This window comes from Callithrix jacchus, chromosome 19 (genome assembly GCF_049354715.1).
Source record: "Callithrix jacchus isolate 240 chromosome 19, calJac240_pri, whole genome shotgun sequence".
Taxonomy (NCBI): Eukaryota; Metazoa; Chordata; class Mammalia; order Primates; family Cebidae; genus Callithrix; species Callithrix jacchus.
In genome coordinates, this window is record NC_133520.1 from 10264349 (window position 1) to 10285143 (window position 20795).

The 20795-nt window shown below is 38.0% G+C and overlaps 1 long non-coding RNA gene and 1 pseudogene across 9 annotated transcripts in view; both read left to right on the forward strand.

Annotated features, from left to right (window-relative positions):
- The window catches only part of LOC103789190 (uncharacterized), a 542478-nt gene that overhangs the window by 378287 nt on the left and 143396 nt on the right, over positions 1-20795 (forward strand). The gene's annotated exons all lie outside the window — the stretch shown is intronic.
- LOC118149653 (U4 spliceosomal RNA) lies at positions 2537-2669 on the forward strand (annotated as a pseudogene).

Below are 20795 nucleotides of genomic sequence, written 5' to 3' on the forward strand. Positions count from 1 at the left end.
GCTGACTTCCCCTTTTGTTCAAAATTCAAGCCCTTACAAATTGTTCACAGAGTGTTTTTAACATTTTGAAGCCTGCTTTTTATACCATTTTAAAAGCAAAGAAAACATGTATGAGTGAAGGTACCGAATTTTGTACGTGTTTTTAATAATTTTACACTACCTTAATTAGGCCTATGATTTCCAATGCATTTTAACACACAATTAATCAAATGCAAATAAAACTAAATTTGCAACCATTTTAACACACAATTAATCAAGTGCAAATAAAACTACATTTGCAACCACTGAATTCTGCTGAGCTCAGAGTGTATTTGCAGTTTCATTCAGGTGAGTACTGGTATGCTGCCTGATTGAGCTCTCTACACTGTGTTGCTCTTTGTTGTTTGTCTACATCTCTAAAATTCCAACAAAAGAAGTTGGAAGGTAAATTAGCTAATGAACAGTCCAGTTTTATTCCATGGTGAGACATGTCTAGCTTCAGGTGAGGGTTGCAGTGCAGAGGATGAGGACCTGAGTGTGCATAGGAGTCACTGGAAAATAGTCACTGCCTATCAGAACGGGAAGCAAATGAGAAATTGGTGTTCTCAAAAAAAGTTGAGAAGAAATAAGCTACTGTTTGTCAAATAGAAGTCAGCAAGATACAGATTAAGAAATTCAGTTAAAGAGGTCACAGATTAAGATGCAAGAAGACATTTGGGATCAAAAACACAAAAAGGTCTCATAGGCAAAAGGATGATTATGCCATAAGAATAACATTATTATCTGGAATGTCAATGGACTAAACTTCAATCTTTACTTTCTGCTGTGCTCCACAAGTTCAAGAGTCATAGGAAAAGCATACAAACTCCATGGTCCAATTAGCATTAAAGTCCTCTCTCCAAGTTGGGGCAGGCGTCAAGCTGGCAGCCTATAGTGGGAAAGGTGGATATGGGTGGCTTTACGTCCTCCTCTTTCTGCTCACCTCGTTCTGTATTTGCTAGTTCTTTTCTTCTTTTCAATATTGTTGTAAGAGAAGGGAAATGAGGACAACGAATAAGCCAATTTTTACTGAGCTGGATGACTTCATGCTCTCTCTCTCTATCTTTCTGTCTGGCAGCTGGTTAAAATGTAGACCTGGGAGATAGCTTTGTTATCTCCTTATGTGTGGTTTTGTGGGCTGTTTGGGATTTTGCTCTTCTGCTGACTTACCTGCAACCGTACGTCCCATCTGATGATACATCTCTAACCTCTGTCTGCTGAATTTGGCTCACCTCACCCGTCAACCATTTGGTTCAAGAACCATTCAGACTCTCTCTCCCACGTCACTGCTGTTTCTTACAGGAAAACACTTAAGGCTCCCTGAGAAACTCTGAGAAGCAGACTGAATCTCATGCTACAATACCATTGTCCACCAACAGAGCATTTGGCTGGTAGAAAACAGACTCCAATCTCCTAATTAAGCTTTCTCTTGCGTAGATTAGACAACAGCCTCTGTCTCTCAGTGGCAAGAAACGTTTACCATGAATCTCTGAATATATCCATTGAGGTCTTTCTTTATATGTCTGGAGGAAAAGGTAGTATCCACCATGTTTCTTTCACTTGCAGAAGATGAGGACTCCAGCACAGCGTCTGCTCTCTCTGAAGAGGTCTACAGGAACATTCTTCTGAAATCTTTTCTCTGTTCCATGTTTACATTCCTGAATTTGTTGAGTGTTTCAAGAAAATAAAACAGGTCATTGGAGTCATTTTCTTTGTAATTTTGTATGCACTGACAGAGGTGATCCAACTTATACTCTCTGGTATCCTGATAGCTATCAAAAAGGGTTACATTCTAAATTGCTAGTTCTTATCATTCTGTTGCCAGCAGTTCTAAATCCTGACTACAAATGAGAATCACCAGCAAAGCTTTTTAAAAGTGTGGATGCCTGCTACTCCTTTTCTCAGACTGAAATTCTGATTTAATTGGCCTGTTGAATATTTGTATTATTTTAAAAGCTCAAATAATGATTTTAATGTGCAACAAGGGCTGAGAGCAACTAATACAAACAAATGGTGACTTATTGCTTCAGACAACATCTTTGGATGGAATAGTTTGTACTAAAAATTTTCTCTGTGTTTATAGACTCAGCCTAATCACTCTAAAAACTGTTCCTAATAATAAATTAGTTCAAAAAATACACCCCGAGTATTCATAAGAACTCATTGTGACTATTTATAGAAGGATTCATTTTTGCACCAAATTTTAACTCATTTGGTTGATATATTTTAAACTATCTTCATTTAAACAAAGTTGAAATCATGCTTTAGTTGTCCATCAATTTTGTGTGTGTGTGTGTGTATACCTATTAGTGTTCCCATATATGAATATTTCTTCTCTGTTGAATAGCTAATGCATATAAATTTTCTTATGATTCTTATCCACTTTTAGCTTTATAGAAAAGAAATCAGGAAGAGGGGAAAAGCTGAGGAAAATAAACAATCATTTCTCTTGGGGGAAAAAAGGCAATTTCATCTGAAGAAAACTAACACATGAAATAATTGAAAAAAGCACTTTTCCAGCTTTGCGCAGTGGCAGTATCGTAGCCAATGAGGTTTATCCGAGGCGCGATTATTGCTAATTGAAAAAAGCACTTTTCCATCAATTCTGTCACGTTTAAGATGAATTTTCCAAAGGGAGTAAGACGGTCTCCTGACATTCTTATTCCAGGAAGTCTTTCAGATTTTCCACAAAGTCTTTCCTACATTTAAAATTAAATGGTTCCCATGTACAGAGCTGAGACTGGTTGCCTAGTATTATCCCACCTTAAGTGCCAAGTGCCTTTAATGTCCAATTTTAACTTTAGGAGGAAATAAAATACATTGATTACTTTTCCCAGCAGGCTTGATAACTCTCGAACATCATTAAAATGGAAAAATAAGTTTAATAAGCCTGTTTCTCTGCTCCCTGGAGCGAAAAACTTCAAAATTTTATCCCTCAAATTCTACATTTAGGGATTTATTCTACAGATGTTATCAGGCTTATAAACAAGTGTGTGTGTGTGTGTGTGTGTGCTTGTGCGCACGCATGAGCGTGCATGCAGATGTGTGGGTGCATGCAGACATGCATGCATGTGTGTGCCGACATACAAACTGATTTACTAAAACATTTTCAGAATAACAAAGAATGTGAAACAAACTAAATGTCAGTGAGAAAACAGTGAAATGAGTGATAGTAAAACTGTTAAACACATTGACATTAATCTATGTATACTGAGAAGGAAAAGTTTCTTAGACACATTATTAAGTTTTGACATTAATCTATGTATACTGATAAGGAAAAATTTGTTAGACACATTATTAAATTTACAATGAAAGAATTATATTCAATATATTTAGTGTGTAGGTCAAAAATATATAAGGAGTATATAAATATGTTTCTGTGCAGATATAAAATTTCTGAAAGAATAAGCAAAAAAAAATTAACAATAGCTCCCCTAAGGAGTGTGTCTATGATATGGTCTGGGAAGGATACACTACATAGCTTCTTAAACTGTTTGAATTTTTTATCCTGTACATGATGCAACTCTCATTTTTTTAAAAAATGCTGCTCTATTACAATATTAGTAGCAAATGGTTTTAAGCCACCCTTAATACCTTATTTTCCTATATAACTAATTTACCTTGCATAGCTGAAAGTTTGTATCCTTTTACCAACACCTCACCATTTCCCCTTCCCCTTGACTCCTGACAACTACCATTATACTCTATGCTTCTATGTATTTGACTAGTTTAGATTCGACATCTAAAATGAAATGGTGCAGTATTTTATTTTCTATGTATGGCTTATTTTACTCAAGATCATGTCTTCCAGATTCATTCATGTTGTCAGAAATAGCAAGATTTCCTTGTTATGGTTGAATAGTATTCCATTTTATATACACCCCATTTTATTTGTCCATTCATACATCAATGAATACAAGTTGTTTCTATATTTTGGCTAGTGTGAATAATGCTGCAATTAACATGGAGGACACATATCTCTTTGGCATACTGATTTCAAATCCTTTAGCATATACAGAAATGGGGTTAATGTATCAAATAGTAATTCTATCTTTAATTTCTTTAAGAAATTTCATATTGATTTCCACAGAGACTGTACTGATTTAAGTTTTTGCTAGCAATGTACAGGGTTCCTTTGTCTCCACTTATTCACCAATACTTGTGTCCTTTTTTTTTTTTTTAATAATAGTCATCTTAACAGGTGAAAAGCAATATCTGATTGTGGTTTTGATTTGCATTTCCCTAATGATTAGTGATGTTGAGCACCTTTTCATATACCTGTTGGTAATTTGTATGTCTTCTTTGGAGAAATGTCTGTTGAGCCCCCTTGAGCATTTTAAATCAGGTTATTTGATTTTTTGCTATTGAGTTATAAGAGTTATATATTTTGAATATTAACCCTTTATTGGATATATGATCTGCAGATATTTTCTCCCTTTATATATACTGACTTGGAATTTTGTTGTGAAGAAGATTTTTAATTTGATGTAATTCCTCTTGTCTATTTTTTTGCTTTTGTTGCCTGTGCTTCTGGGCTTGTAGCCAATAAATCATTGACTAGGTCAAGGTCTGGAAGCTTTTCCCCTTGTTTTCTTCTAAGAGTATTACCACTTCAGGTTTTACATGTAAGTTTTATTTGTATATGGCGTGAGATAATTTTTAATTCATTATTTTGCATGTACATCACTTAATGAGGACACCATCTTTTCCCCATTATATATTTTTAATTCATTATTTTGCATGTACATCACTTAATGAGGACACCATCTTTTCCCCATTATATATTTTTGGCACCCGTACTGAGGATCAGCCATGTATGGATGAAAGTATCTTGGAGCTATTTTGTTCCATTGACTTCTATGTATATTTTTATGTCAGTACCATATCCTGGTGCTTGCTATAGCTTTATAATGTGCTTTCAAATCAGGGAATATGATGTGTCCAGTTTTGTTCTTTTTTTCCAAATTGCTTTCCCTGTCCAGGGTCATTTTGTGGTTCCAAATAAATTTTAGGATTGTTTTATTTCTGTAAAAAATGACATTGGGATTTTGATACGAATTATATTGAATCTCTAGATTGTTTTGAGAAGTATGGAAATTTTAACAATATTAATTTTTCTAGTGTATGAACACAAAATGTCTTTCTAATATTTTGTGTCTTTTTACATTTCTTTTACCAATATTTTGTAATTTTCAGCATATAAGTCTTTCATATTTTTGGTCAAATTTATTTCTAAGTATTTTCCTCTTTGTGATGCTATCATAAATAACATTACCTTTTTAATTTCCCTTCTATTGTTAGTGTAAACATTTAGTGACTTTAAGGTAGGTTTATCTCCATGTTCATACATTGTATCCACACATTGATTCTAAAAGATTCAATAAATATATCCTGAGTGCTATTCAGTTATTGTTAACTGAACCAACCACTAATTTCTATTGCTTTCACTGTAACCTCTGGAAAAAGTGTCCCAAGAAAAATCCAGCCATTTTAATTCATTTGCTCATTTGTCATTCATTCATTCACACAATTAAGTTCAACTTAATAAATACTTATCTTGTACCACATAAACCTGTATAAGAAGGTTGGTGTGTACTTTCTCTGTAACAGCACAATAATCACAATAAAGACAAATGCTAAGATGTCCATCAAGCCAACCTGACATGGTATCAAAAGGATAGGCCAGGAGACAATGTTCCTGTGGGCAACACATCATTGCACTGTGTTCTTTATTGGAAAAGCAAAAGAATGAGTTCATTCACATATTAACTTATTTATTAAAGATTTGTTATTTTAACTTTCTGCAAGCACCATCCTATGGGCTTTCTCAGAATTTAAAGTTACACAAGATGGAGGACGATCCAAGATGGCCAAACAGGAACAGCTCAGAATTGCCATTCCCAGCAAAAAGGCAGAGGGTGAGTGATCACTGCATTTCCAAATGAATTTTTACTGCCCAAAGACCAGGAGATTCTCAGGCAAAAAGGCACCATGAGTCACCAGCACAGCTGTTTCAGCCAGCGCAGCAGGTCTCCACACAAAATCTCACACAAATCTGGGCACTGTTTCAACTGACAACTGGAATGCTTGGGAGACAGAGTTGTCCATTCAACTGAAAAAAACAGGGGACTGAAACAGGGAACCAGGCGATCTGGCTGGCCAGTCCCACACCAACAAAGACCAGCAATCTGAAACACTCTGGATTAAGAGTTTCAGGGCAAGCACAGCTGGACCCAGGATGATCCAGCTCTGTGGAGGGAAGGGCATCAGACATTACCAAGGCAGTCCACCACTACCGAGGCAGTCCGCCACTACCAAGGCAGTCTGCCGTCACTGAGGCAGACTGCCATTACTGAGGCAGTTCTAACTATACCCCTATAAACAAAACTGCAAGGAAGTTCACACAGCAGCTGGGCAGAGCCCACGGCAGCTCAGAAACACCTTTGCTGGCAGACTGTGACTAGGCTATCTCCTCACTGGGCAGGGCATCTCTGAAAAAAGGCAGAGCACGACAGGAACTTATAAATAAAGCCCCACCTTCCTGGGACAGAGCACCTGGGAAAACAAGGTGGTTATGAGTTCCACTGCAGCAGACTTAAACATACCTGCCCAGCAGCTCTGAATGGAAAAACGGAGCTCACAGCTCAGCACTTGAGCTCCTATAAGGGACAGACTGTCTCCTCAGGCAGTTCCCCAACCCTCATATATCCAGAGTCACCTCATAAAGGAGAGCTCAGGCAGACATCTGATGGGTACCTTCTGGGACAAAGATAATGGAAGAAGAAACTGGCAGCAACCGTTACTGTTCTGCAGCCACTGCAGGTGATTCCCAGGCAAGCAGGGTCTGGAGTACACCTCCAGCAGTCCTACAGCAGAGGGGCCTGACTGTTAGAAGGAAAACTAAGAAACAGAAAGAAATAACTTCATCATCAATAAAAAGGACGTCCAGAGACCCCATCTGAAAGCCATCAATGACAAAGACCACAGGTAGATAAATCCACAAAGATGGGAAGAAACCAGTGCAAAAAGGATGAAAACACCCAAAACCAGAACGCCTCTCCTCCTCCAACGGACCAAAACTCCTCATCAGCAAGAAAACCAGGCTGGATGGAGAATGAGTCTGATGAATTGACAGAAACAGACCTCAGAAAATGGGTAATAACAAACGTCTCTGAGCTAAATGAACATGTTCAACACAATGCAAAGAAACTAAGAACCTTGAAAAAAGGTTTGATGAAATGCTAACAAGAATAAACAGCTTAGAGAGGAATATAAATGAATTGATGGAGCTGAAAAACACACAATTGATGGAGCTATGCTTTGCAAAGCATACACAAGTTTAAATAGCTAAATTGACCAAGCAGAAGAAAGGATATCAGAGATTGAAGATAAACTCAATGAAATAAAATGAGAAGGCAAGATGAGAGAAAAAAGATTAAAAAGAAATGAACAAAACCTCCAAGAAATATGGGATTATGTGAAAGACCTAATCTACGTTTTATAGGTGTACCTGAATGTGACGAAGAGAATGAATCCAGGCTGCAAAACACTCTTCAGGATATTATCCAGGAGAACTTCCCCAACCTAGCAAGGCAGGCCAATATTCAATTCCAGGAAATACAGAGAACACCACAAAGATATTCCACAAGAAGAGCAACCCCAAGGCACATAATCTTCAGATTCACCAGGGGTGAAATGAAGGAAAAAATGCTAAGGGAAGCCAGAGAGAAAGGTCAAGTTACCCACAAAAGAAATCCCATCAGTGGATCTCTCAGCAGAAACCCTGCAAGCCAGAGAGAGTGGGGGCCAATATTCAACATCCTTAAAGAAAAGAACTTTCAACCTAGAATTTCATATCCAGCCAAACTAAGCTTCATAGTGAAGGAGAAATAAAATCCTTTACAAACAAGCAATTGCTCAGAGATTTTATCACCACCAGGCCTGCTTTACAAGAGCTCCTGAAAGAAGCACTAAACATAGAAAGGAACAATCAGTACCAGTCACTCCAAAAACATACCAAATGGTAAAGAGCATTAACACAATGAAGAAACTGCATGAACTAATGGGCAAAACAACCAGCTAGCATCAAAGTGGCAGGATCAAATTCACACATAACAATATTAACATTAAATGTAAATGGGCTAAATGTTCCAATCAAAAGACACAGACTGGCAAATTGGATAAAAAGTCAAAACCCATTAGTGTGCTATATTCAGGAAACCCATCTCACATGCAAGGATACAGAAAGGCTCAAAATAAAGGGATGGAGGAAGATTTACCAAGCAAATGGAGAGCAAAAAAAAAAGGGGGGAAATTGCAATCCTAGTCTCTGACAAAATAGACTTTAAACTAACAAAGATCAAAAGAGACAAAGAAGAGCACTACATAGTGGTAAAAGGATCAATGCAACAAGAAGAGCTAACAATCCTAAATATGTATGCACCCAATACAGGAGCATGCAGATACATAGAGCAAGTTCTTAATGACCTACAAAGAGACTTAGACTCCCACACAATAATAGTGGGAGACTTTAGCACTCCACTGTCAATATTAGACAGATCAACCAGACAGAAACTTAACAAGGTTATACAGGACTTGAACTCAGATCTGGACCAAGTGGACCTAATAGACATTTACAGAACTCTCCACCCCAAATCCACAGAATATACATTATTTTCAGCACCACATCACACCTACTCTAAAATTGACCACAGAATTGGAAGTAAATCACTCCTCAGCAAATATAAAAGAACGGAAATCTTAACAAATAGTCTCTCAGACCACAGTGCAATCAAATTAGAACTCAGAATTCAGAAACTAACTTAGAACAGCACAACTTCACGGAAACTGAACAACTGGCTCTTGAATGTTGACTGGATAACAATGAAATGAAGGCAGGAAGAAAGATATTCTTCAGAACCAAAGTGAACAAAGACACAACATACCAGAATCTCTGGAACACATTTAAAGCAGTGACTAGAGGAAAATTCATAGCCATAAATGCCAACATGAGAAGCAAGGAAAAATCTAAAATCGACACCCTATCATCAACATTGAAAGAGCTAGAGGAGCAAGATCATAAAAACTCAAAAGCTAGCAGAAGACAAGAAATAACTAAGAACACAGCAGAACGGAAGGAGATAGAGACACAAAAAAACTCTTCACAAAATCAATAAATCCAGGAGCTGGTTTTTGAAAAGATCAACAAAATAGACCACTAGCCAGATTAATAAAAAAGAAAAGAGAGAATAATCAAATAGATGCAATAAAAATCGATAAAGGGGATATCACCACAGATTCCACAGAAATACAAACCACCATCAGAGATTACTACAAACAAATCTATGCACATAAACCAGTAGGCCTGGAAGAAATGGATACATTCCTGGGCACTTGTACCCTCCCAATCCTAAACCAGGAAGAAGTCAAAACCCTGAATAGACCAATAACAAGGGGTGAAGTTAAGGCAGCAATTAATAGCCTACCAACCAAAAAAGGCCCAGGTTCAGATGGGTTCACAGCTGAATTCTACCAGCCATACAAAGAGGAGCTGGTATCACTCCTTCTGAAACTATTCCAAACAATCCAAAAAGAGGGAATTCTTCCCAGATCATTTTATGAAACCAACATCATCCTGATACCAAAACCTGGCAGAGTCAACAAGGAAAGAAAACTTCAAGCCAATATCCATGATGAACATAGATGCAAAAATCTTCAATAAAGTGCTGGCAAACTGATTGTAACAGCACATCAAAAAGCTTATCCATCCTGATCAAGTAGGTTTCATCCCGGGGATGCAAAGCTGGTTAAACATATCCGAGTCTATAAACATAATTCACCACATAAGCAGAACCAAAGACAAAAACCACATGATTATCTCAATAGATGCAGAGAAGGTCTTCGACAAAATTCAACAGCCCTTTATGCTAAAAACCCTGAATAAACTAGGGATTGACAGAATGTATCTCAAAATAATAAAAGCTATTTATGACAAACCCACAGCCAATATCATACTGAATGGGCAAAAACTGGAAGCATTCCCTTTGAGACTTCACAGAAGGCATAGCAGGAATTATTTTTTTAATGTTACAAAGAAGAAGTCTAATCTTTTGATTCTCTCAAGATTTTGAGAGAATAGTGTCTTGCTCAAAATGGTGGAGGGAAGAGTAGAAACCAGTGTGCCTTTTGCTACACACACCATATTCTTTCTCAGCCATCCCTGCATTTTAGTGTAAAAGTAATAGGGAGGTAGGAGGTGGGACTTAACTCCAAGATGAGGCTTGAACACTGAACCAATTTGAGGACTAGATAAAACAGTTTACTATTGCCATGGCAACAATCAGAAGTTACTGCCCCTTTCCATGGCAACAACCTGGCAATCTAGAAGTTACTACCCTTTTCCTAACAATTTCTGCATAAACCATCCCTTAATTTGCATCTAATTAAAAGTAGGTATAAATACGATTGTAAAACTGCCTCTGAGCTGCTACTCTGGGCACACTGCCTATGGGCTATCCTAGCTCTACAAGGAGCAGTATCTCTGCTGCTGCCGCACACTGCGACTTCAATCAAAGTTGCTGTTTAACATCACAAGCTCGTTCTTGAATTCTTTCCTGGGTGAAGCCAAAAGCCCTCCCAGGGTAAGCCCCAATTTTAGGTCTTACCTACCCTGAATCAATTGGACCTGCAGTTGGCTGATTAATTGCAAGAGCCTGATAAGGAGAGAATCATGAAAGTAATGCATACATACCCTTCACTGCTTATTTGAATTTAATAAATGTATATTTATGTGCCCATCTTTTTTTTAAATAGTCCCATGGCTTTTGTGTGTGTGTGTGTGTGTGTGTGTGTGTGCACATGCACATGGGCTACCTGATAGAAGCTCACGTAGTCTCATATACTCACACCTATAATGTATTATTCCACGATTCTTCAAGTTTGTTTTCTTTAAAGTGAGGCCAAAATTACAGAGACTCACAAAGCAATCTAAGCCCAGAATCCTTAAAGATGTTTAGAATCTTTTCCTATCTTTTACAGTCAAATTGCCTGCACCCAATTTAACAGAAATATTAGAAACTAAAGCTCTCTTTGGGGGCTCACATTTTGCTTTGTATGCTGCCTAATTACAGGAACAAGGATGGTAGATAGAAACACGGTTGGGAACAGGCACAACTGACATTGGGTAAGCCTACAATGCAATGGTGCAAACAGAAGTGTTTGGGGGAACATAAAGCTGTGAACTGTGGGTGTTGGTTCACATGATTTACTAAGTAAATGAAGAGAATTCACTAATCTGCAGAGATAGTTGAATGAGACTCAGTTCAAAGAACTATCATAGTAGGCAAAGAACAAGTTGCCTTCAAAGTGTGTTTGAGTACATCTTGCACTGGCTGAGGCAACACTGTAGACTCTGTAAGTGGTTATTAAGTTACATCCACAACATTTCCCAGCACTAAGGTAGAACAACCCATTTTAAGTGGGTAATCTCCTTCCATGTTTTGCTTAGGAAGTATGCTACAGAGACAGCATTCTTTATGTAGATTTTGAGTGGTTGCTGAATTGTAAATGTAACTTGATGTGTATTTCTATACTAAATTATAAATACTTAAGATTCCTAAATTATGGATTATCTATTGAAATAAAAGTAATAATGACAACACTTCCCAACTTTAATTGTTTCAAAGACTATCTCCCTACATCTCAACATACGGCTATTTCATGGTTTATGTTCAATACATATTTGCTGAAACTATGAATTAAAAGTCATCTTGGAATATAGAAAAATCTGATTGGTTGAAGCTTTTAAAGGTAGATCATTCTTCTTATATGTAAAGACCCCTGTTCAATCAGTTGTGTTAAATGCAGCATTGTAGAAAAAATAACTTAATTAAGTGGGAGATGTGTTAGGGAAGGTAAATGCGTGTTTAGATCATTAAGAAAGATTTCCAATCATTAGATAAATCCAAATAAAAACCACAATGAGATACCATCTCACACCAGTCAGAATTTTATTTTTAAAAAGTAAAAAAATAACAGCTGCTGGCAGGGTTGCAGAGAAAAGAGAATGCTTATCCTGTGCTGGCGGGAGTGTAAACTAGTTCAGCCATTGTGAAAAACAGTGTGGTGATTCCTCAAAGAACTAAAAACGGAATTACCATTCCACGCAGCAATCTGATTATTGGGTATATACCCCAAAGAATATAAATTGCTCTACCATAAAGATGCATGCATGTGGTATGTTCATTGCAGCACTATTCATAAGAGCAAAGATATGGTATCAACTTGAATGCCCATCAGTGGTAGACTGGATAAAGAAAACGTGGTACATATATACTATGGAATATTATGAAGCCACAGGAAATAATGAGATCATCTCCATCACAGCAACATGAATGGAGCTGGAGACCATTATTCTTAGCAAATTAATGCAGGAACAGAAAACTAAAGATCACATGTTCTTATTTATAAATGGGAACTACATAACAAGAACACATGAACACAACGCGGAGAACAGACATGGGGCCCTACTTGAGGATACAGGGTGGGAAGAGAGAGAGGATCAGGAAAAAAAATACCTATTAGGTACTACACTTATTACCTGGAAGATGAAATAATCTGTACAGCAAACCCCCATGACATGAATTTTCCTTTGCAACCTAACTGCCTAAAATTTTTAAATGAAAATATGAACTTTACTCATCAAATAATTATCTAAATACTTTGACCCAGGACTAAAGGATTGGCAAAATATCCTCTGTCGTTTTTTTTGTCTGTGTGTGTGTATAAGGAACATCAGCATAATTGCTAATTCGAGACTGTCCTTATTTGTTAAGCTTTTGGGTCACAGCTTTCCATGGAAAGTTGAATGGTCTGCCTTATCATCACGGTTTCCACGTCCCTTTAGTTCAGAGGCAGTAGGAGGGTGTTTGTTTGTAGTTTTCCCAAAATCCTTTTCCAGACTAAAGCTACACTCATTTTCACAGCCAAGAGCTTTTTAATAATAATTCTTGTTTGGAACCATTTTAGTTACATTTAGTTGAGTCAAAAATTTGTGATTTCTCTAAGGAGTGAAAAATCTAAGCACTCTTATGGGACATTTAAGGAAAACACTTTCTGCCTTTAGGCTAAATGAGATCTAAGTGAATAATTCAAATAGAAATAAAAGACCATGTATAGAAAAATGATACATTTACTCCATGAAATGCTTTGACACTTTCTCTCTTGTCTTTTTCTTCTCTTCTTTTTTTTCTCCTTGCTTTTTCATTTCTTCTTCCTTGCCTTTTTTAATCTTTTTTTTCTGGCAAAGCTTTGTCTGGAGTGATGACCAAGCTGCCACAGCCAAAATGGTTCTCAATAACTGAGCTAGATTCAGAATTGGAACACAAATAGGAAGGGAAGATGAAGACAAGAGATCAGGAACTGGGCATGTTCTCAAAAAGAAGAGAGGAGGAACACAGCATGAAGGCAGCAAGATCAGCATGCTTGTGCTCAGCAGAGTTGGGATGGCTGGATTACACTTGTGTGTACAGGCCAGGCGATTGTTGGGTGGGTAAATCTTAGGATAGGTTATGCAAAATAAGGATGAATTCACCCTTTCTCTCACTTTTCTTCATTGTTTTGTTCCTGTACTTATTCCTTCATTTCTTTATTTTCTTCTTATTCTATTTTTTCATGAAGATATCCATAAACATGATGAAGATTAAAAATACTTAGGTGCAGAAAGTATCTGTCAGTTCCATACCTTGTGATATTTTTTTCATCTCAAGTGGTTATTGCTTTTGAGGGAATGTGTTCCCTTTCCGGGTCCACAAAGGGGCATAGTTTTAAGGGCAAGAAGTTCCTGGCACCATGCCCTGCTCCCATCTCTCTTTATCCAGGAGATTTAATGGTCTCTGTTTTAATTTTCGCGGGCACAAGAAGAATCAAAAGTCAATCACCCCAGCGGAAGTTCTAAGGAACTCCTTCCATTGGCTAGGGATCTTGGAGAAGGTGGGGGTTCCTCCCAGGTTAAAAGTCCCCTTCTTCCACACCCCTTTGGACTCCATGTTTGGGTCCCCTTCCATGAACACTCCCTTCATGGCAGCTATCTTTCTCTCTCCTGGATTTTCCCTCTGGAGTCCCTTTTCACACTCTCTCGTTGGAAGCCTGTCTTTCCCTCCTAAACTCCATCTCTCTCTCGATTCCCTTCCACTCAGTGCGGAAGCTCCTGCTTCTCCTGGATTCCATCTTTCTGGATTCTCTCACTCAGTGTGAGAGGAGCTTTCCTTGTCTGGTTTTCCCCCTTCTGGGAACCCTTATCACCTGTGTGAGAGCGGCTTTTCTTTCTCCCACTCAGTGTGAGAGTTAGCTGTTTCTCTCTTCTCCTTTTTCTCTTTCTCTATCTAGATAAATCATTTTTCTGCCAAAGTTTTTTGAGTCTGGTATTTACTTTATGAGCACACCTGCCGTGGTCCCCTCTCTCATTCTTGAAAGAGTGGGAGACCAAGAACCTTGGAGAAACATCCTCTTGGGGAAGCTGAGGGCTCCCCTGCACCCCAAAACCCCAACACTTTGACATTGCTAAGTGCACCAGAGAAATAAAAGTGAAGAAAATACTGTGGAGGTGCTTTTAGGCTGGGAGTGAGACTAGCAGGCAAACAAATCATGAGAGTTTGATGTGATATATGGCATAAAAGGTACCATGGAAATGTGATGGCAGACCAGAAGGTGAATATCTGTTCATGGAAAATTTCAAGTAACAAGGAGAGGAATGGAGTTCCAACTGACAACAAGGGGAACTCTGGGGACTTCCGTGTACCTAGAGGGAAGGCCCAGGTCTTCGCTGGTATCGAAGGCCCTGAAAAGGAGCTCAGATCTGATTTTCTAAATCAGTGCTGGCATGGACTGATCATATACAAGTGGGAGAGGAAAGTAGATAATTGTTGGAGCAATCAGGTCAATTTTATCTGTGGAACAGCCTCTCATAACATTCTGAGAATTACGTGGACTATGTCACACACCTGAACGTTATCTACAGGTTCTGTCCCAATGTAACAATGTTTCAGGTAGACTGCTATATACAACATCACACAATTGATAGATTATGAGTTATAGATGTAATCTCATTTGTAGTTTGAAATATTAGCTTGACCGCAGTATTTATGGATTTGACATGGCAGGACCAAAAGGAGAAAAAACCAATGAGAAGGCTATTAAAATGGTCCAGGACCCACACCCCAGCCACCAAAAATATGCTGAGACCTTGAACTATGATGAGGGCTGTAAAGATGGAGAGAAAAGCATATGTAGCAAGCAGATGCTGGTAGACTGTCTTTGTCCATTATGGCAACAATCTATAACAAAGTGCTTCAGACTGGGTCATTTATAAACGGCACAAATTTATTTCTTGTATTTGTAGAGGCTTAGAAGTTCAAGACTGATGCACCTGCAGATCCAGTGTCTGGTGAGGACCTACTATTCATAGATAATGCCTTCTAGCTCTGTACTCACATGACAGGTGAGGCAAACATGCTTCCTCAGGCCCCTTTTATTATGGCACTAATCCCATCCATTGGGGTGGAATCTTCATGACCTAATCACCTCCCAAAGGCCTCTCTGTTAAATATTATTACCTTGGGCTTAGATTTCAACATACAAATTTGGAGGGGGGGTACATATTCACAAAATAATCATGAATCTGGTGATTATTTTGATGTGAAAATTGAGGGAAAAGAAATAAAATAATCAATAAATATTATTATATAGGAGTATATATGACCCCATGCCATCTTAATATGCAGTAATCTCCAAGTATGCAAATCCTAAATAAATCTCAAGTCTTTATAGTTTCAACCTACATAAATATCCTTTTATTTACAATATGCTAGGTTTCGTAGTTACTCTGGGAAACACAGACTTTAAAAAAAAAATGTATACTTTGAATACATCAAGTAAAGTCATTGTTACTATTTTTAAAAGCAACTTAACTTTAATAGCGAAAAGTAGAGATTGACATGAATATGCTTATATTAAGACAACGACCGCTGCCCTGAGTATGGAAAGCCTGGTTCACCTCATGGTCAACATCTGCAATTCTTCAGAACTGGCCATGTCACACATTCCAAGTAACCAAGCCCCAGAATTCTAAAGAATTTGGCTGAGGGTACATGTGAGGCACCCAAGACGCATATGTTGAAATCCTAACCCCAAATATGTCTGAATGTGATTTTATTTGAAAACAGCATCCATAAAGAGATGATTTAGATAAAATGAGACCTTGAAGATAAGCCCTTCTCCAATATGACTGATGTCCCTATAAGAAGAGATTTGGGCACAAGTAGTTACAGAGAAATGACCCTGTGAAGCACAGGGAGAAGATAGCCATCTAAGCCAAGGAGACAGGTCCTCAGAAGAAAGCCATTCTGCCAACACCTGCTAAAATCTTGGAATTTTAGCCTCCAGGGCTATAAGAACGTTCATTTCTATTGTTTAGGCCACTCAGTTTGTGGCGCATTGTTACAGAAGCTCTAGCAAACAAATATAGTACACAGCACATAGATGGTCTAGACTCACCTTGCACTCTGACTAGTCTGACTAGTCTGAGTCCAAAACCTGTGTTCTTCTTATTTTAGTCTTCAAAGAGCTTTAACTGAGCCTCTCCCTATCCCCTACCCAAGAGAAGAGTGACTATTGGCTGAATCATCATGGCTTCCACTCTAATTAAGGGATGTGTAGTGCCAAGAGTCTTCCATCCAGTAGATGATCCGCTACTCTACACTGATTATGATCTCTTAATTTATGATGACGATGATTAGGGCAGAGATCAAGTTTTTTAAGTGCTATACTATATTAGGGGAATAAAAAGAGAATTGCAGTGTTTCAGAGCTTTGGAGCTCTAGCTTCCATAGATGACTGAGGACTTACTCAAAAGCTAAGAATGGCATTTTTGGATTGCTTTACTGATAAAGAGAGAGAGAAAAAGCTTTGCAATGAACCAAAGGAAGAAAGGAACTAGCTAAGTTATATATTAACTTAAACCACATCAATTTGGCTAACCCTGAGGTTCTTCTACTATGCAATGCATGTCATATTTCTTATATAGACACAAGATTTTTGCATTCTTTTATCATGAAGTGATGATTTTGCCTAACTGTGGAAGTTTCTAAGCCGATACTAACAACAGTACAAATCAATATTCTATTTGTTCAGAGCTTCTAAGACTTCTCCTTCGTAGTATGTGAATTTCCTATAACCTAGAGTTTATAAAGCAAACCAAATGTCACCCCCATACTTTTCCCATTTTCAGAACCCTATTCTACCAGAATAATAATTTTATAATAGTTTTTAGGAAGTATCAGGTAAGTCACTTTACAGAGATATTCATGAAAGACTCTTTTACGTGGTTTAGCTGAACATCTGTTTTCTCATTTATTAAAAAATGCCATGTTCAAGGAACTTACACTTTCCTCATACCTTATCCATTTCTTACCACGTTTGATCTGTGGCAGTGTCCCTGTCCTGTGAAGAATTCATATATTTTTATCTTCATTTCTCTATAATAAAGTTAGAATTTTAATGATCTCTTTTATAAAGGGTATTTGAGATTGTTGCTAAATATCTTTCTGTTCCTTCCTTTTCATGCTCGATACCTGGTCCAGAATCTTACCACCCATTTCTAGATTGTTGCTATAGTTCTGCAGGCTGTTCCTCTGCCTTGAGTGGCTTCCCCAATCCAATTCATCCTCCATATTGTTGCCAGATTCATACTTCTAAACTAAATCTGTGTGTTAACTTCCCCACGCAGAAAGCACCCATAGTTTCCTATTAACTAGCTACAAGATAAAGTGTGCATTCCTAAGTTATCCACAATCTGGCACCACCAAACCTTTCAAGCTTTCTAGCCTTCACTTCTAACACTCCCCCATTCTGAGCTAGCCAGACTGGTTTCCTGAACTCCTACAGAACTCACTTTCTTTTTTTTTTTTGAGACGGAGTTTCGCTCTTGTTACCCAGGCTGGAGTGCAATGGCTCCATCTCGGCTCACCGCAACCTCCGCCTCCTGGGTTCAGTTCAGGCAATTCTCCTGCCTCAGCCTCCTGAGTAGCTGGGATTACAGGCACGCGCCACCATGCCCAGCTAATTTTTTTGTATTTTTAGTAGAGACGGGGTTTCACCATGTTGACCTGGATGGTCTTGATCTGTTGACCTCGTGATCCACCCGCCTCGGCCTCCCAAAGTGCTGGGATTACAGGCTTGAACCACTGCGCCCGGCCAGAACTCACTTTCTATAATATTTCTTCTTACAATCAGTCAAACTTACTTTTTAGTCATCAGATCAGTTGTCATCCAAGTGCTTTAGCTAGATGCCCAAGCATCTTAAATGTTCCTTATTAAGTAATATTGTCAGTTTCTTGACGGTATAGTCAATGCTGTTTGCTTCTTTGTATACCTCACAAAGATTAATGCAAATAAATTTCCAGATCTTTCAAGAGACATTTTTACATTCCCTTCAGAGGATACAAAGGTGCATAAGACATGCTTCCTGCCCTCAGACAGTTCACTTCTAGAAGGGAGATAGAGAGATAAAAAGATAAATATGTAATGTGAAAGTTCTAGTCTAGAGGTATGAACAGAGGACAGTGAAAGCAAAAGGGTGTGTAAGGAGCCAGTGCTGGGAGTGGGGAGGTGGTTTTCATATGACAATTACTGAATTATATTTGAATAGATCTTGAAAGAGAAATATATATTTTCTAGCCAGAAAGGAAGATTTGAAATCAGAATTTCAGTGTTCTCGCTTTCATACACAGGAAATAATCACTGGAAAAAGTTTGAGTGGTTTATTACTTGCTCCTACAGGAAACCTTCGGATTCCTCTGTTATAAAAGAATGTTTATGTCAGTTTCTCAGGTCAGTCCACTTCTACCTCAATTTGGTTGGTGGAATTTGTGAAATGTGCACAGCTTAAGGTTAGAATTCTGATTTCTTTGGGCTAATTCTTTTTCAATCCATGGCCAAAGGCCATGGATTCACTTCGCAAACCACCTTCCTGAGCCTTTCTGCGGAGCTCTTCCAGACCTTTCCCACCAGAAGCCTTATGCAGGGAGCTCAGTTCTAGTTCCTCGCAGAGCATATGTTCCACATACTCAACCCTGTACCTACCTGAAGGTGGGCATAAAAACTCCAGTCCAGTTTTGTAAACCTCTGGTGGTCATTCAACTTTAATTCCCATTAGACTCCCCTGATTTTGAGTTTCTTTGTTTCTACATGTGTGGAATTTTTCTTTTCAGTTATACACTCACACGTGTGTACACACACACACACACACACACATAATTTGTAGTTGCAGTTAATCTACATTTTTGTGTGAATGATATTTTTAAAAAGGTTCCTGTGTTAGTTCAGCCTACCGTATTGGTTGGAAATATAAAGATTCCTTTTAGGCTTATTGTCTAGGACTAAAACACTAAATCAGACAGAAATAGCATTTTAGTAATATAGGATACTGCTGTAAATTCCAGAAGGACCTATATGACCAGAGACATAATAGGACCATCTTTTCAGTAGACTATTTTGTTCCACAGCCTTGTCCACAAACAGGTAAATATCTTGACCACTGTTTGGAAGAAATCATCTACTGTATAGGTTTTTCTCTCCAGGAGCAAATCCTTTTAACTTTCTTGGTTGTCCTAGCAGTATTTTCTCAACACTTGATGCCTACAGAGACTTCTTAACAAAAAGACGACATACTGTCTGATGTCAGGCAGCTTTTACCCTAATTCAAATGTCAGTAAACTTTTTCTGTAAAGCTCCCGATAGTAAATATGGTTGGCTTTGTGAGCCATAACAAGTTGTGATCTGTAACAACTTCTCAATTCTGCTTCTTAATTATAGCATGAAATCAACCACAGACAATAAATAAGTAAATGAGTATGGCTATGTTCCAATAAATATTATGTAGAAATATAGATGGCAGAGTGGATTTGGAAGATGGGACGTAGTTTCCCAACTCTGCTGTAATTGAAGAAACAAGGCATATGTAGCAGTCAGGGTCCTCCAGAGAAACAGAAGATCTCTATAGTTATGCTTATAGCCATCGCTGTCTATTGAAAGGGGGGCAGGAAGGTGAGAAAGCGAAAGAGAGAAAGATTTATTTTTAGAAATTGGCTCACACAATTCTGGGGGTTGGTAAGTATGGGCTGGCTGGCAGGCTGGAAATTCAGGTAACAGTTTATGTTTTCATCTTGAGTCCAAAATCCATAGAGCAAGCCAGCAGGCTGGAAACTCAGGCAGTAGTTGATGCTGCAGTCTTTAGGCAGAATATCTTCTTCCCTGGAAACCTCAGTTTTTGCTTTTAAGACCTTCAATGGATTAGATGAGGCCCCCTCATGCTACAGAGAGTAATCCATTTACTTAAAGTCAACTGATTGTCAATGTTATGCACATCTAAAAAATGTCTTAATAGAAACATATAGACTATTGTTTATCTAAACAACTGGGTGCCATAGCCTGGCCAACTTTACATATAGCGTTAACCATTAAAACATGTACAATAAAGTAAGTGTCACCAAATAAATCACATAATTAGGTATCAGAAACTGTTATCTAATTAAGTGCTAAAACACTGTATAAAGAGTAATGTGACTGCAAAGGGTGATGAAATAAAGTGTTTTAATTAAAAATAATATATTTTAATCATAAAATAAAATAGCAGCTTATGATAACATTTAATATGTGTCAAGCAGTTTTCTAAACATCTGTCATGTATTGTCTCATTCAGTTCTCATAAAAACCTGATTGTG